This window comes from Suncus etruscus, chromosome 6 (genome assembly GCF_024139225.1).
Source record: "Suncus etruscus isolate mSunEtr1 chromosome 6, mSunEtr1.pri.cur, whole genome shotgun sequence".
Classification (NCBI taxonomy): Eukaryota; Metazoa; Chordata; class Mammalia; order Eulipotyphla; family Soricidae; genus Suncus; species Suncus etruscus.
The window spans coordinates 37,678,135-37,691,646 of NC_064853.1; positions in this window are offsets into that span (position 1 = coordinate 37,678,135).

Here is a 13,512-nt window from a genome sequence, read left to right on the forward strand (position 1 = left end):
TTTTCCATAAGAAGAGATGCGAATTATTGACCCTTCATGGGTGAAAATTACAGTGTAGGACCTACTGTCATGAGAATGCGAATGTGGGGGCTGGAGAAAAACATAAAGGGTAAGCTATTACCCTGCTTGTGATTAACCTTGGTTAGATCCACACATGGCATAGGGTCCCCTGAATATCACCAAGGAGTGATAGCTCAGTGCAGAGCCAGGAGAGAAGAATGAGAGTGAGAGAGAGAGAGAGAGAGAGAGAGAGAGAGAGAGAGAGAGAGAGAGAGAGAGAGAGAGAGAGAGAGAGAGAGAGAGAGAAAGAAACAGAGATATAGAGAGATAGAGACAGAGAGACAGAGGAGGGGAGGGGAAGAGTGGGGAAGGGTGGGAGGGGAAAAGAGTGGAGGGGTCAGGAGGAGAGGAGAGGGAAAGAAAGAAGAGAGTAGGGGAGGGGAGAGGAGAGAGAGAGAAATCTCTTAAAGTAGCTTCAAGTAGCTACTCTCAGTATCTAAGAGATAGTACATCAGGTAGGGCACTTACCTTGCATGTAACCAACCTGGGCTCCAATCCCCAGCATTTCAAACGGTCCCCCAGCACCACTAAGAGTAACTCTTGAGTGAAAAACCAGGAGTAATCCCTGACCATTGCTGTATGTAAACCCCAAACTGGTAAAGTGTCAGTCGACCTTCCTTACCAGGAGGCCACCTCCATACCACCTTTGTGCTACCCTGCTGTCTTTATTTAATGCAGTATGTGGAACAGAAGCTGAACCTCTTGTGAGAGGAAAGAGGAATGTAGCCTCAAGACTAAAACCAAAAAAAATAGTTAAGTAATTAGTTTAAAAAATAAAGATTATGAGGGGCGTTACAGAGTTATAAGCTTCTTCCTAATGTAATTCTCATAGGAAAACAGTGTCACTTAGTAGTAACTCTAGAAGTCTCTTCTAGAGAGAAAGAGAATGAGAGAGAAGAAAAATGTATGCCCCAGATGGGGCTGGAATGATAGCACAGCAGGTAGGGTGTTTGCCTTGCACACAGCTGATCTAGGATCGACCCGGGTTCAAACCCCAGCATCCCATATGGTTCCCTGAGTCTGCCAGGATTAATTTCTGAGCACAGAGCCAGGAGAAACCCTGAGTGACACCCAGTGTGGCCCAAACTCTCCCCCCCCCAATAAATAAAAGTATTCCCCAGAGAGGCAGAAGAGAAGGCAACCAGGAGGGGGAGAGAGATACTGGGGCATTGGTGGTGGAAAATGCACAGTAGTGAAGGTTGTTGTACATTTTATGACTTAATCATGAACTCAGTCATGAACAACTTTATTTGTGGGGGGGAAAAACTATATTATTAAAAAAAATACCTTGTAACCACAGTGTTTAAATTAAAAAAACAAAACAAAACAACCATGACTAGGGAAAAAATAGTCTCTTTTATCCTCTTCACAAAGGAAAGAACAGAAAGAAAACATGAAAAAAAAATCCCCTCCCCAACCTTGTTCATGTTAATAAACCAGTAGTTTTCCCTTCAAAGGCTACTCATGAATTCTGAATTCAGTCAAGGCAAAAGTGTGCATACTTAGACCTGAAGTGGACATTCCCTGTGCCTCCAGCCAAGAATGGATTTAGAGCCTACTTAGACTGGAGTCAAACTTGAAAGGCAAGTTGCAGGATGCTCTGTGAGGCTGCAGAGGAGAGTCAAGGTGCTCCTGAAGATTTTCTCGGAGTGGAATTTCCTGTGACTGCTATGCAGTGGTTGAGCAGGAAGTAACAGTTCCTTTTCTTCAGACTTGCTCTGATGTCCTTCAAGAATGGTACTTCCCCCACCCATGGACAGAAGTAGGGGAGGAGGTACCTACCTCCTCCACCTTCTCTGGCAACTGAGAACCACACAGACAACATGCTTTTGTGCTTTAGAGAATAATCTTACATGCTAGAGTAAACTCATGTTCTAGAAAAACAACAGCAGGATAACCTCAGAGACCATGACCAAGGGGTGGGAAGGAGATAACTCAAGCAAATTCATCCACTTAAAGGAAGGAAGGCAGAATGGGTGAGTAGAAGGGAGGTGAGAGAGTCTAGATTTGATCCCTGACTAGGGGGAATGGATGGCAAGTTTTAAGGAGGGGAATCTCACTGTCAGAGCTGTTCTCGAGGGTCTGGAGAGATAGCGCAGTGGGTATGGTGCTTGCCTTGCGTTCAGCCAATCCAGGTTCAGTCGCTGACATCCCATACGTCCCTTGAGCCCTATCAAGAGTGATCCCTGAGCATCACTGGGTTTAACCCCAAAACCAAAATGAAACTAGAAAAATCCTATGACTGTAGTGTGAAAAATGAATGTAAACAGGCAGGTGGAGATCAAGGAGCTATTAGTACAAGGCTGTGGCAGTGAGGATGTAAGAAGTGGACAGATGTGAGAAATATTTAGCATATTAAAATAAAGTTCAGAGAGCTAAGATCAGCTGAGCTAAGACTTGGCAGCCATGACAAAGACAGTAGATCTAAATTTATGTTTTTGGTTTGATTTTTGGTCACACCCAGTGGTATTCATGGTCTACTCCTTGCTCTGTGCTCAGGAATCATTATTGCCTGTGTTTGAAAAACGATCCAGTGCTGAGAACTGAGCCAGGTTTCCCTTGTGCAAAGTCTGCATTGTCTGGCCAGCCACCTCTCCAGCCTTACTAAATCACTGAAATGATCGTATCTTTCAAGTTCTATATCAAGACATGAGCTACTCTAATTCACCTTTTATTACATTTTTTTTTGTGTGTGTGTAGAACATAACTGTATCCCTACTTTTTTTGCTCAGGGGCCACTCCTGGCAGTGCTCGGGATCATATTTGGTATTGAAGATAGAATCCAGATCAAGAGCATGCAAGGCAAGTGTCCTACCCACTGTACTAGCTTTCTAGCCCTATTTTGGTCCTGCCCCAATCTTACTCTTTTTTTTTTTTTTTTTTTTGCTTTTAGGCAGCATCTAGTTGTACTCTGCGGTTACCTCTGGCTCTGTACTCAGAATCACTCCTACCATGCTTGGGGGTCTATATGTGATGCTGGGGATCAAACCTGGGTCGGACATGTACAAGGCAAATGCTTTATCTGCTGTGTTATTGTTCTGGCCTCTCTATTGCACTTTTTGTTTGTTTGTTTGTTTGTTTGTTTTTTGGGTCACCTGGCAGCACTCAAGAGTTACTCCTGGCTCTGAACTCAGAAGTTGCTCCTGGCAGGAGGCTCTGCGAACCATATGGGATGCCAGGATTTGAACTGGGGTCCATCTTGTGTTGGCAATGTGCAAAGCAAACGCCTTACCACTGTGCTATCAAGCTGGCTCCTCCCTATTTTACTTTTTTTTTTTTTTTTTTGGTTTTTTTGGGTCACACTCGGCGGTGCTCAGGGGTTACTCCTGGCTGTCTGCTCAGAAATAGCTTCTGGCAGGCACGGGGAACCATATGGGACACCGGGATTCAAACCAACCACCTTTGGTCCTGGGTTGGCTGCTTGCAAGGCAAACACCGCTATGCTATCTCTCCGGGCCCTATTTTACTTTTTAAAGGAGATTATTTCTATTTATTGTTTGTGTCTTGTTTGTGAGCCACTCTTGGCAGTGCTCAAGGGTTACATCCAACTCTGTTCTCATGAGTTGCTCCTGGCTTTGTTCAGGCACCATATGCAGTAGGTGCTAGTGACAACCACTGGCATCCTAGATGCAAAGTGTGTGCTTGATCCATTGAACTTTCAGGGAGATTCTTTTGCTTTGTTTTTAGCTTGTTAATGTTTCGGGATATGGTATTGCTGTACCATAATTCCCACAAGAGTATCAACATCCTTCTACCACAGTTTCTGGTCCCCTTCTGTTCCTCTTCATTCTTCTTTACATCATCACCCCCTTAGCAAACTCAGTGCTATAAGCAGACTCTCTGGGTCTGTTATCTGTTTGTTCCCTATGTTTCTTTATACTCCACATACAAATTAGATCACATGTCCTCCTTTTGACTCATTTTTCTCAGTACGACACCCTCCAGTTCCATCCATTTTTTTCAAACTACAGAATTTTGTCTTTTCTTAATTTTTTTTTTAATTTTGGGGTTATAACTAGTGGTTTTCAGAGACTACTTTTTTTTTTTTTTGGTTTTTGGGCCACACCCTGTGAGGCTCAGGGGTTACTCCTGGCTATGCGCTCAGAAGTTGCTCCTGGCTTCTTGGGGGACCATATGGGACACCGGGGGATCGAACCGCGGTCCGTCCTAGGCTAGCACAGGCAAGGCAGGCACCTTACCTCCAGCACCACCACCCGGCCCCTTTTTTTTTCTTTTTGGGTCACACCTGGTGATGCTCAGGAGTTACTCCTGGCTATGTGCTTAGTAATCAATCGCTCCTGGCTTGGAGGACCATATGGGATGCCAGGGGATTGAACCACAGTTCATCCTAGGTTAGCACGTGCAAGGCAAACACCTTACCTCTTGTGCCACCTCTCCAGCCCCCCAGAGACCACTCTTATCTCAGCATGCAAAGATCACTTCTGGTGGAGCTTAGGGGACCATATAGAGTGCTAGGAATTATCCCAGGTTAGATGTGTATAAGCTCCCTACCCACTGTACTACCTCCAGCCTTGGTTTTTTCTTTGTTGTTTTTTGTTTGTTTGTTTGTTTTTTTAATTGTTTTCTTTTTTGAGGGGGGTTCACATCCAGTACTGCGCAGGGGCTACTCCTGGCTCTGAGCTCAGAAGTAGACCCTGGCAGGCTCTAGGGACCATATGGAATGCCGGGATCAAACCGTGGTCCATTCCAGGTTGGCTACATGCAAGACAAATGCTATCGTTCTGGCCCCTTGGTTTTTCTTATAGCTGAATAGTATTTCATTATATTGTATATTGTAACTTCTTTATTTATTCATCTATTCTTGAACCTGAGTTGATTCCAGACTGTGACAGTGCTACCATGGACATGATAGTGCAAATACATTTTCAAGTTAATGTTTTTGTGCTCTTGGGATAGATGCCAAGATGTGGAATTACTGGTTCATCTGGAAACTCAATTCTTAATTTTTGCAAACGTTTTCATGCTGTTTTCCCTAGAGGCTGAACCAGAGGATATTTCCACTAATAGTGAAAGATTTCTTTTTTACTACATTCCATACTATAATCTATTATTATAGTAATAATACCTATTTTATGTGTGCCAGTCTCACATAATCCATAGTTTATTGATTTTAATTTCTCTGATATGAAGAGCACTTTTTTGTATACCTATTAGCTATCTGTACTGTATGTCATCATCTCCTCCTCCTCCTTTTCCTCCTCTTCCTCCTCTTCTTTCTTCTTCCTTAGTTTTTTTAGCCACTCCTGGCAGTGCTCAGGAGACCATATGTAGTGCCATAACCAGGACAGTTTTAGGTTATTTGGTTGGTATGTCTTGTAGAGGGGAGGGGTACCATCATTACGGGAGGACTGTTGGGCATTAGCAGGCACCACCTGACAACATAACTCAGATCATCCATGTGTAAAATATTGTTCATTGTACTATCTCTCTGGCCCTAAAAATCTTGTTTGAGGAAGTGTTTGCTCAGCTCTTTTCCTATTTCTTTTTAAGGCCGGTTGTTTGTTGTTATTGTTACATTTTTTTTCTTTCTTTCTTTCCTTTTTTTTTTTTGGTTTTTGGTTTTTGGTTTTTGGACCACACCCGGCAGTGCTCAGGGGTTACTCCTGGCTATCTGCTCAGAATAGCTCCTGGCAGGCACGGGGGGGGGGGGGGGAACCCATATGGGACACCGAGATTTGAACCAGCCACCTTAGGTCCTGGATCGGCTGCTTGCAAGGCAAACACAGCTGTGCTATCTCTCCGGCCCATTGTTACATTTTTTTCACATTTCCAAAATAATCATCATGGCTGCTCCATTGCAGAGAGAAAGCAGGGACCACAGGAGCTTTTGGTAGGCTGTTATAAAGCAGTATAAGATTGGGAATGGTTTGAATCAAGGTGCTGGTGGTGGTAATGGTAACAGTAATAAAATGTGAGCAGATTGGAATGTATATTGAAGATAGAGTAAAATCAAGTTAGTTGAAGGAGACAAAGTGATACAGAAGGGAAAAAAGTTGACAGGAATGATTCTAATATTTTTTATTCTAATATATACATGGGTCACACCTGGCAGCGCTCAGGGGTTACTTCTGGCTCTATGCTCAGAAATCGTACCTGGCAGGCACAGGGGACCATATGGGATGCTGGGATTTGAACCACCGAACTTCTGCATGAAGGCAAACGCCTTACCTTCATGCTATCTCTCCGTCCCTATTCTAATATTTTTGACCTGAACGAGAAGAATTAAATGAACACTAAAACAAATCTGTGAGAGGAAAAGTATCAGGGGGCCAATGATTGGAAGCAAACTCAAGAGTTGAATTTTAACATGTACAAATTGAAATGCTTCCTGTAATAAAAATAAAGACAAATTGTAAACATTAAATCTACAATTGTCTATTCATATGAGTGGATAAGGCTGACGTAATAGTTTAGAAGACACTTGTGTATTTAAATTCAGGAGGTATCCTAGGCTAGTAATTCTCCATCAGGTAAAAAAATATTTTGGAAAATTGTCAGGACTGTTTCGGATTGTTTGGTTGTTATGTTTTGTGGGGATGGGGTGGGTGGTGCCATGTGACTGGGAGGCTGTAGATACAGGACATTACCAGGCACCACAAAGGGGGTACATCTGGCAATGTTCAGAGGTCACTTCTACCTCTGCTCAAGAATCACTCCCGGTGGTGCTCAGGGGACCATATAGAAGGCTGAGGATCAAACTTGGGTCACCCATGTGCAAGGCAAGTGCCCTACATGCTGTACTATCATCCTGGCCCACATGAAGGTTCTTTTTTTTTGTTTGTTTGTTTTGTTGGTTTTTTTTTTTGTTTTTGGGCTACACCCGGCAGTGCTCAGGGGTCACTCCTGGCTGTCTGCTCAGAAATAGCTCCTGGCAGGCACGGGAGACCATAAGGGACACTGGGATTCGAACCAACCACCATTGGTCCTGGATCGGCTGCTGGCAAGGCAAAAGCCACTGTGCTATCTCTCCGGGCCCTACATGAAGGTTCTTAAACATTACATGATGTACAGGAAATGTCTGCTCAGAACTCTCCCCCTTCACATGATTTTCAAATGTCCTGTCAAGTATAGGTTTTATGACTGTTTGTTTATTTCAACTCAGAACCTAAATTGATTCGTTATATAAACAGAGAATTTTTGTATGGTCGTAATATACACTGTTTTCTAGAACTTCCACTTCCTTGTCACTGCTGGAAGAGGGCGCCTTCTTTGTGTCATATGGGAAATCAGCAACACTGCCACTCTCCGTGTGTGAGATGCCAGTTCTGGATCAGTCTGCCAAGTGCGGTGTTGACAGGCACAGGGGTTCCAGAGATGGCCACTAGCCTCTGATGTTTACGTCAGGGCTTGTGTGAATGTGATACACAGTTTTTGCATGTTTTAATGTATTTTTATGCATTCGTTTCCTCTCATGCCTCCTGATGAATGAATTACAGGGATCTTAACTCATTGTTTGGAAATGATGTATTTGGATTTCGTTTAGTCTCCATTTGCCTCTCCTGATCCTATCCACTTTGCTCTCTTGGTCCTGCTCCCTGCCCTGGGGTGTTAACTTTTCTGGTGTGGGCTTGGGCGGTGACTTCCTTTTCAATTCAGCTGAAGGGAGATGCCACACCCTTGTCTTGACCATTCAGGTCTAGGAATGGCTAACACTCCCTCCAGTGCTTCCTCATTCCTGCTGGTTCTCTCAACCCAAGTCTTTGTCAATATTCCTTCATTAAATTGTATTCATTTGGACTCTGCTTGAATGTGTTATTTGTTCCCTGCCTGGTCCTCAAATACAGCATTTACGTTGTTGCTAAATTTCACTTCAGGACAGTAAAGGGCAAATTACAAAAGGTGGGTATAAGAAGGAAAAAATCCAGAGTGAAGAACATTATCTATGGCAATTAATCTGGTTTCATGATACGAAAAATAAAGGAAAATAAGGACTATTGAAGAATTAAAGGACCAAAAGGGCATAATGAGGAAGTTTCGTGTGTTGCTCTTGTTTGGATACAAATTTGAACAAACCCATTGTAATGTAATCCCTGAGAGATCAGGGAGAGTGCAATAATGGACTGAATATTTTGATACCAAATAATGATAATATCAAAACTCTCACTTTCATTTTTTACAGAGTATAAACAGGTCATTTATTTACATTAATTACAATAGTTACAAATAGTACAGAGAACTTCTGTTCCTGTCTGTACAGACAGAAGTTAACAGACTTTACTTTCAAATGAGTTTTATTTCTCTCTCTCTCTCTCTCTCTTTTTCTCTCTCTCGCTCTCATGCCCAGGTGGGTTGCAGGATCAGGTAGGTTGATGGTCACATATAGACAGGACTCACAGGCCCCAAAAGGTAGCAGATTCAGGCAGGGCATGAACACCCAGTAACAGGTATTGTACTCAGAAGTCTCTCCTATGCATCATGGCTGTGACTGGAAACTAAAGAGAGCTAAGACATCAGGGAATCTCTGGTGTACAGTCTAACAACAAGATTTTAGATTACAAATGTGCACACTGACCAGAGAACAGCATTAGGGACAAGATAAGGGCATTGTATGCAGGAGGTGGATAGACAGTGATGGGAGGTGGTATTTAGGAAGTCATAAGACATAAGATCATAAGACAGAGATGTAAACGGAAAGGTCTGGACACTAGAGAGGAACCCAGACCTATCTATTTAAAGTATAACATAAATTCTAGGGCCCGGAGAGATAGCACAGAGGTGTTTGCCTTGCAAGCAGCCGATCCAGGACCAAAGGTGGTTGGTTCGAATCCCGGTGTCCCATATGGTCCCCCGTGCCTGCCAGGAGCTATTTCTGAGCAGACAGCCAGGAGTAACCCCTGAGCGCAGCAGGGTGTGACCCAAAAACAAAAAAAAAAAAAAAAAAAAAAAAAGAAAAAAAAACAAAAAACATAAATTCTAGTTTCTTTCTTTCTTTCTTTCTTTCTTTCTTTCTTTCTTTCTTTCTTTCTTTCTTTCTTTCTTTCTTTCTTTCTTTCTTTCTTTCTTTCTTTCTTTCTTTCTTTCTTTCTTTCTTTCTTTCTTTCTTTCTTTCTTTCTTTCTTTCTTTCTTTCTTTCTTTCTTTCTTTCTTTCTTTCTTTCTTTCTTTCTTTCTTTCTTTCTTTCTTTCTTTCTTTCTTTCTTTCTTTCTTTCTTTCTTTCTTTCTTTCTTTCTTTCTTTCTTTCTTTCTTTCTTTCTTTCTTTCTATTTGTTTTGAGGCTCTATGTTCAGAAATCACTCCTAGCAAGCTCAAGGGATATATGGGCATATGGACATATGGCTCATAAGTATTATGGGCACCGAATCTGGGCCAGCTAATGTGCAAGGCAAACAGTCTACTAGCTGTACTATCACTCCTCGCCCCAAACTCCAACTTCATAATCCTCTGAATTTTGTTGCAAATCTTACATACATTCTCAAGAACTCACCTGCACAGGAAAATTTATTTTTGTACTAACATAATGGGCCAGGGAGATGACTCTAAGGGCGAGAACAATATTTGCATGAAAACAGGGCCAGAAGGGCCCGGAGAGATAGCACAGCGGCATTTGCCTTGCAAACAGCCGATCCAGGACCAAAGGTGGTTGGTTCAAATCCCGGTGTCCCATATGGTCCCCCGTGCCTGCCAGGAGCTATTTCTGAGCAGACAGCCAGGAGTAACCCCTGAGCACTGCCGGGTGTGGCCCAAAAACCAAAAAAAAAAAAAAAAAAAAAGAAAACAGGGCCAGAGATCAGTGATACACAAGAACAACTGTTCTTTTCTCAAAGCATATAAAGAGGGGCCGGGCGGTGGCGCTAAAGGTAAGGTGCCTGCCTTACCTGCGCTAGCCTAGGACAGACCGCGGTTCGATCCCCCGGCATCCCATACGGTCCCCCAAGCCAGGAGCGACTTCTGAGCGCATAGCCAGGAGTAACTCCTGAGCGTCACCGGGTGTGGCCCAAAAACCAAAAAAAAACAAAAAACAAAAAAAACCAAAGCATATAAAGAAGGATAATTTATCCTCAGTTTACCTTTCCCACTTATGCCTGACCTTCACTTTGTTTATATTTGTAGAGAAGTTGGCTTGTACTTCAAGGAAACAGGCTATGAGGAGAGTTTCTTGCTCATTCTGTCATCCATTGGTCCATAATTTACCCTTTCTTTCCTGCTATTCCCTATTTTAAAAAAAAAAACTTCCTGAGAGTGAGAGAAAGGTCAGGAGAGAGAGAGAGAGAGAGAGAGAGAGAGAGAGAGAGAGAGAGAGAGAGAGAGAGAGAGAGAGAGAGAGAGAGAGAGAGACAGAGAGAGAGACAGAGAGAGAGACAGAGAGAGAGAGAGAGAGAGAGAGAGAGAGAGAGAGAGAGAGAGAGAGAGAGAGAAGAAAAATGTCTGCAATAAAAGCAGACAGGGAAGGGTAGGTGGGAGGTGATAGGAGGGAAACAAGGGACATTAAATGTGGTAAATGTGCACTGGTGAAGGTTGAATGCTGTATGATTGAAAGTTATGAACAATTTTGCAACTGTGTATTTCATAGTGATTCAATTAAATTTTTTATTAAAAAAAAAACAAATAAAACAACCATTCCTGAGATTGTACAGACAAGGTTGTCGCTTTGAAGAAAGAGCCAGAGAGGTCACACACCAGGGTCCTGGTGATGTGCTCATGGCAAACTCTACCAGTCGCAACTGTTCCAGGCATTTCCCCAGGTGACTTGTGGGTAGAGCGGGAAGACATAGCGCTCCTCTCAAGGCTGCTACCTCATTGCTCCCCACTTTACATAAGTCACCTGTAATAATTCCAATTTGCTATCAGGATGGATGCTGTGTAACCTCAAGAATTGAGTCATTACCTTCTCAATACAGGTGTTTCAAGTGGTTCCTGATAGTAAACAACGTTTTCTTTAAAAATCCTGGGCACTCTGGGGCTGGAAAAATAGCACAATGGGTAGGGCATTTGCCTTGTGCACTCCTGACCAGGGTTCAGTCCCCAACATCCCATATGGTCCCCAGAGATTGCCAGGAGTAATTTCTGAGAACAGAGCTAGGAGTAACCCTTAAGCACTGTTGGGTGTGCTTTCCCCCCCACAAAAAAAAATCCTAGGCACTGATTATATTAGCTTATACCAGTTATATTGTATTGTAAATTACTCTTTAATTTTTGGGGAGGTTGGGTCACACCCGGCAGTGCTTAGGAGTTACTCCTGGCTCCTCGCTCAGAAATCACTCCTGGCAGGCTCGGGGGACCATATGGGATGCTGGGATTCGAACCACCGTCCTTCTGCATGCAAGGCAAATGCCCCACCTCCATGCTATCTCTCCGGCCCCAAATTACTCTATAATTTTAACTTTAGCTCCTAACACCCATATATGAATGCCACTGCAGATTGAGGTGGATCCAGAGCAGGTTGTGCTGCAAACCTGACTACACAATATGGAAGAACCTAAGGGATAAAAAACATACGAGACAGACTCTAACTAGACAAGGAAAATAGACATTCTTCCCTTGCAAACTTAGAAAGACTATTCCTGGTTAAGCTAACTAAAATAGCCTGAGGTCTGTTGTTTGGCAGATATTTCAAAATGCTTCCTGGGAGAAACCACCTTGTTTTAATTTGTTTACTCCTGTACCTATAAAGATTGTGTAAGCCCAAATGAACATTCCAGAATAAAGAAATATATATGTATAATTCTTATTGTGCTTATGCAGAAATGACTGGCCCTGTTTATTAGAAGTAAACTTAATCTGTTACTATAATTATTTAGTTGGTTAAAATGAAGAAATTCAAGCCAGAGAGTGATACAAGGAAGGCACTTTGCCTGAACAGACCCTATATGGTCCCCTGAGCACTGGAGTAATACCTTCATACAAGGTCAAGAGTAAACCCTGGGCACAGCCAGGTGTGGCCTTGAAACCCTAAATAAATAACTGTGAAGAAGTTCCAAAGGTAGAATTTTAAAGCAGAAAATATCTGTCATCCCAAAAATAAGTACAAGATTAGGTAAGAGACTTATCTCACAGGAGGGGCCCTGAAAGTAGAACATAGTTTATCTTTTTTTAATTTTTTAATAAAATAGTTTTGTTTTAAAAAATGAAAAGAGAGAGAGAAAGTGAAAGAGAAAAACACATACAGAGAGAGAGAAAGAGAAAGTGGGAGAGGGTAAAGGAAAGAGAGAGGAGAGAGAGAAGAGAGAGAAGAGAAAGAGAGAGTGCTCAGAGATCAGTCCTATTCCAGGGATGGAATCAGGGCCAGTTGAGTACAACACAAGTATCTTAATTTCTTTAGCCCAGAATGTAGTTTATCTTTGTGGGAATATTTCTCCTGCCACATCATTTGTTCTGTTCTACCCAGCAAATAAATGACTAGTCCCGAGCCAGTACACCATTTCTTTTTTTTTTTTTTTGTGTGTGTTTTTTTTGGGTCACACCCGGCAGTGCTCAGGGGTTACTCCTGGCTTCATGGTCAGAAATTGCTCCTAGCAGGCACGGGGGACCATATGGGACGCCGGGATTTGAACCGATGACCTTCTGCATGAAAGGCAAATGCCTTACCTCCATGCTATCTCTCCGGCCCCTACACCATTTCTTTTGAACAACTAACAGTGAGGACTAAAATGAACATAGAAAAGAAAGTAAAACCTAACATGAAGTGATTGAAAGATTGAAAGATCAGTGTAAACAAGGATATCTGTCCTTGCCCCAAAGCCTAAAGAGAAGGACAGTTTGTTCTTAATTTACTCTTCCCCCAAAAGCCTAACCTTTAATTTGCTTAGTTTTGTAGAAAAGTTGGAGTGTGCCAGAGAGGTAGGATAGACTGCTTCTGGCACCTCACATTATCCCTTGAGCATCACCATGAATTACTGCCAAGCACAGAGCCACAAGTAACCCTAGAGCATTGCTGGGTGTGACCCAAAAATCAGAGAAAACAAAAGTTCAGAGGCCTGCTTCCTATCTACTTTCCCAACCCTAAGTTACCCTCAGAATGTTCCAGACTCCCCCTAAACATCTGGACTATATTGGTCACCTTATGGTAGAGACACCATTTACCGGTTCTAGTCTAGTTTCAATAGGATTCTGCCAGACAGGGGCAATTTCCTGGAGGGTGAGCAAGCAAAGCACAATTAAGGCTGGAGCTCTTTAAACTTTGGGCCTCATCCCAGAGGGGCACAGAAATTTCCTTAATCCAGGAACTTCCTTAATTGTTGGTATCAACCCCACCCAGCCCTGGCCAGCTATCCTGGAGGAAAGGAAGGAATCTGGATCTCATCCAAAGCACCCAGTACTAAACCTCCTCTATCATTGCTGTTTCTTTCTTCTTTTTCTCCTGCCTCTCTTCTTGGTATTATAATTAAAAGCTAGCAAATAGATAGGTTTGCACATTCAAATTCTGTGATCAGGCCTAAAAGATAGTCCAGGGGCTAAGGTGCAGCTTGTCCCTGTTCATTTTCTGGCACTGCA